This window comes from Myotis brandtii, unplaced genomic scaffold (genome assembly GCF_000412655.1).
Source record: "Myotis brandtii unplaced genomic scaffold, ASM41265v1 scaffold120, whole genome shotgun sequence".
In the NCBI taxonomy this organism is placed as follows: domain Eukaryota; kingdom Metazoa; phylum Chordata; class Mammalia; order Chiroptera; family Vespertilionidae; genus Myotis; species Myotis brandtii.
Window position 1 is genome coordinate 1,314,566 of NW_005354174.1, and position 5,460 is coordinate 1,320,025.

The following is a 5,460-nucleotide window of genomic DNA, read 5'->3' on the forward strand; positions in this document are numbered from 1 at the left end:
CGTCCTAGCGCGGATCCCTGCAGGGGCGGGGCTGCGTGTGCGCCGTCATGACGTCAGCGCGCGCCGACGCGCTGGAGGGCAGGAATGCGGCAGGCGGAAAACTTGGAAAGAGCAGAGCCGGGATCCTTACCACAGGGAGCGTCCTTTCCAGGGGCCGCAGTCGGGTGGGTGGACGCCGTGCGCTTTTGCATTGGGATGAGTTATTCCAGCTTTTTCACCCGCACGTTCCTTGTCAGTCGGACGCATCAGTCTCCCTTCAGCAAAACCTGCCTTAGGCTCTGACCCTTTCGTGCCTCAGGTAAAAGTTTGGATCCTCTTCTCACAAAAATGCACAATATGAGTACATTGAAAAGTATGCATTCAGAGCATTCACATGACCCTAGGAACCCTTCCTTAGACTCCGGTCCCTAAGCCAAGGTCAGAACCTTTGGTCCAGGAACTAGGGGGTCAGGATGGAAGGGAGATTTGAATTTCATTGTATAACCATTCGCACTGTTTTAACTTCCCCCCACCCCATTTTTAAATATATTTTTATTGTTGATAGTATTACAGGTATCTCCCATTTCTTACAGATATTTCTGATTCCCTGCTCTTTTACCCCCTCTCCCAAATCCCTCCCCCCTCCCAGGTCTCTATTGCCCTATTGCCCGTGTTCATGGGCTATGCATATAAGTATATGAGTTCTTTGGTTTATCTCTTCTCGTCCCACCAACCCCACATCGAGGTGTGCCAGTCTGTTCCATGCCTCCCTGCTTTGTGACTTAAAAAAAAAAAAATTCTTTTCTAAACAAATTTTAACAAAAAGAACTCTTGCTTTAGAAGATTTTGGTAGGAAGGTTAGCCTGATTATGGAATTAACAAATCATGGTGCCATGGCCAACTAGCTCAGTTGGTTAGAGCATCCTCCCCATAGGCCAAGGTTGTGGATTCCATCCGGAGTCAGGGCACTTACAAGAATCAACCAATGAACTCATAAATAAGTGGAACAATAAATTGATGTCTCTCTCTCTCCCTCCCTCTCCTTCCCTTCTCTCTCTCTCTCTCTCTCTCTCTCTCTCTGAAATCAATTTTTAAAAAATACAAATGCCCAGTTACATTTTAATTTCAGATAAACAATGATAGTTTTTTTTAATATGAGTATGTTACATGCAGAACTTTTATCTACCCATTCTGAGTCACACTATAGGCTTGAACCCCAAGAACTGGTTGAACAGAGAAACCAGTGGAAACTAGGCCATTTTTATTGTGGACCACCCTCAACTGAGGAAGAAATGTACTTCCTTGTACCCTAGGGAATTAATGAATCCCAGCAGAGCTTGGATATGAACTCAGTAATTATGTAAATACTGGCTTTCATATTTTGGATGGTAGCAAAGCATCTGAGTTTTTAGTGATCAGAGCCAGATCATAAAGAAGCTTAAATGTAATGCTAATAGCCTTGGACTTTATCTTGGAGATGATAGGAATCCTTATAGGATTATGAGAGAAGTAAAAGGATCAGAGTGTTGGAGGTCTAGAATTTTGCATTGCCAGCTGCAGAAGGATATAAGGAAGAGGTCCGCTAAACGGTCATGGCCGCCTATACATTTTGGTAGACAGAGGTCCTTTGTATCACAAAGTTATCCTTATAGTCCACCAGGTCCCCTTTAAGCCTTGACTACTGATAGCCTCAAATTTAGCAGGAGGCCTGGCACCGTAAGAGCTATATAAGACATGAACTGGGACCAGAAAGAATTCTGAGAATCCTAAGAGGTGATACACATTTTGACCATTTTTAAATTGCATTTTCTCCCCTCATCAAGGTGTACCTTCCTCTCGAATCTGGTTGGATTGTGTCTGCTTCAACAAATAGAGTATAGGAGAAGTGATGCTAGATCAGAAAAGGACATGTAGAGTCCACCGTGTTCTCTGGAATACTCACTCTTGGATTCTCTGGAATACTCACTCTTGGATTCCTGAGCCACCATGTAAAAATTATCCTGAGACCATCATGCTCTCAGAAAGCCCAAGCCACATGAAGAGACTACTAATATACTAATATACTACTATATATACTAATATACTACTAATATATATAAGCACTCTGGTCAACAGTCTCACCTCAGGTACCAATTGTTTCAGTGAAGAGAACTCCAATGATTCCAACTCCAAGATGTTGGCAGATGAGGGACCAAGTATATCATGGAGCTGAGACAAGCATCCATGCTCTGCTCTGTCTGAATTCCTGACCCACAGGACCATAATAGAATGGTAGTTCATTTATTAAGGTTGGGGTGGTTTGTTATGCCATAATAGATCACCAGAACACCCCATTCCAATCCCCTAAAGTTTTCAGGAACCCATCATTTTAGAATGCATTTTGAACCTATTTCTTCTTTGGGCTACATAATACTAAGCATATGAATCTGTTCATGAAAATGATACAATTCATAACCTGTAGTGGACAATTTTCTTAACTTTCTGCTACACTATTCATAAGAGTGAACTGCCTAAACATAGAATATCAAAATGGAGACAATGATTTTTGTCCTAAATTTGAAGAGTCTTTTTCAGAGGCCTCCAAGTCAAAATCCACATATTCAACACCCAACCACAGACCAACAATCAATCAGATGGACCTCATAAACAGAGTCGTTAAAGCACGCCTATCGCACCACACACCGTATAGACAAAATGACTGTTCTGTAACTTTAAGCCATTAAAGAACAGAGCAGGGCTTTGCCAACAAGTGCTTGTCACTTGGGGAAACAATGCACATAGAAAATCTGGCTCAATTCTCATCTCTTAGTACTATTACCCATATTTGCAGAAAACTTAAGAGTTTCCTGAGTATGTTCATAGTTACTGTCCATCTTGTCTTGGCCCCTTTAAATCCACCCTGCTTGCTACACGTGGCATTCTGTCTCCAAATTTAATCCAGACTGCTATCTATCTACTGGTATGTTCCCCCTCTTCTTTATCTCTACTGTTTTCATTAACATACATAACACCCCCATGTGGTCCTAAGAAGCAATGGTTAATATACCCTTTCATTTGCCAGTCTTTCTGCAAATGCCAACTTCATTTATAGATGTTTCTTCACAAGTTCAAATAGACATGTACTAGTATAAGGATGTCTATCTTACCACATATACATCTTGTTTATGTGGTAAGATACTAGTTTTAAAATATGAATAGTAACCCTTCTCCCCAGTGAGGCAGCAGATAGAATAGTTCTATACCCATTTGTTCTAAGTTAGAGAACACAGAAGAGAGAAACAAGGAGCCTTTTCTTTGCTTTTGCTTTTCAAAAGTCTAGGCCCTGAAGGGAAACAGAAAGAACACTTATGCAAAGACAATACGGTAGATTTGATAAATAGAGCTTCCCCATCCCTTACACCAGCCAGTTTCCCTGGAAAGGAGGAAGAAGGGGGAAAGCCCAAAGTAGAAAGTATAGGAATGTGATTATAGAGGAAGTACCTTACACCCTGCTCCTCACTACCACTATCCTTCAGCCTCTGCATGGGTCCTAGAGTAGGAATGAAAAAATATATATATTTGGGAGCATCTGAGTGGAGAGGGTTTACTTTCATAAGTAGAGTCCAGAAAGGCAGTACGAATTAACAGTGGGAACAGCTGCCTGATAGGCTCACACAGATGGGTCTTTGATAACATCACAGGCCCCCCAGCATGATATGGGAATAATAGAACGACTGTCTTTAATTACCTGGGGGAAACCAGCATCTATGAAGGGCTTTGAGTTGCTCAGAACAACAGAATCATTTCTGTGTGCCTAAGAGCCTTAGTCAACCTCCCAGAGATGGCTACTGACAGCCTGTCACAGGGACTGATAGTTCCAATGTATCAGAGAGTACCTTCAAGGATGGAGACAAAAATCTGTCAAGAACATCTTAAGATTCAAAAGGAGAAAAGTATAGCAATGATAAGCATGGACCAATTTTGGTCTGTGGACCACATGACTCAAGATTCAAATTCCAGGAATAGAGAGTCTGATTGGTGAGGTTGGACCAGGAAAGACAAGGCAATATAATTGACTATTCACCAAGATTACATACAATAGGAAAGGGGTTGTTACCTAATGGGGAAAAAAATCAAGTGGTGTTTCAAAAAGATGAGGTCAGGGATGTCTGGCAAGCAAAAAGTACAGATGTCTCCCGAAGCTGAAGTCACCAAGTGTATTTACTGGGTCAAAGACACAATACTTTAAAAAAGTATTTACTAAGGCATAACTTATACACAATAGAAGTCATACATGTTAAGTTTACAGGTTGATAACTTTTGACAAATATACACATTTATATTACTTACCATCCCAATCAAGGTGTACATTACCCATTTCTCCAGAAGTTCCATGGTGTCCCTATGTAGTCAATCTCCACAACTGCCCCATCTCAGGCAACTGATGTAATTTCTAGTATTATTATTTTTGTCTGTTTTAGAATTTTATTTAAATGGAATAATCTAATATTTTTAATATTTTATTTTTTACTAGCTTCTTAGCTATTATTTTTTCAGTGTTTTCTCTAAGGCTAATAATATCTATTCTTAACTTATCAGAGTCTACTTAGAGTCAATACTGTATCTCTTCCCACTTCCCACTTTCTGTTTAACACTTATCCTTACTTATCTGACACTTACTGCTTCACAATGAAATAAGTTTCTAGCAAATAAAAATTTACAAATAAATTTCAGAAAGGAAGGGAAAGGGAGAGAGTTCAGAACACTGGTTATAAAGATGCTCAAGGAACTTAGTGAGAACTTCAACAAAGAGCTAGTAAGCATAAAAAGACATAAAAACCATTAAAAAAGAACCAGTCAGAAATGAACACCAATAACTAAAATTAAAAATGCACTAGAGCCCTAGCTGGTTTGGCTCAGTGGATAGAACTTTGGCCTGAGGGCTGAAGGATCCTGGGTTCAATTCTACTCAAGGGCACATGCCAGGATTGCGGGCTTGATCCCTAGTAGGGGGCATGCGGGAAGCAGCTGATCAATGATTCTCTCTCATCATTGATGCTTCTATCTCTCTCCCTCTCCCTTCCTCTCTGAAATCAATAAAAATATAGTAACTAGAAGCAATTAACAGGAGATTAGATGAAACAGAGGATTAAATCAGTGATTTGGAAGGCAAGGTAGCAGAAAACACCCAAACAAAACAGAAAAGAAAAAAAAAAGAAAGGATTAAAGAAATGAGGATAGTGTAAGGGACCTCTGGGACAACATTGAGCATAACAACATTTGCATTATTGGGATAACTAGAAGAAGAGAGAGAACAAGGGATTGAGAACCTATTTAAAGAAATAATGACTTGCCCTGACCGGTTTGGCTCAGTGGATAGAGCGTCGGCCTATGGACTGAAGGGTCCTGGGTTCGATTCCAGTCAAGGGCACGTACCTTGGTTGCGGGCACATCCCCAGTTAGGGGGTGTGCAGAAGGCAGCTGATCAATGTTTCTCTCTCA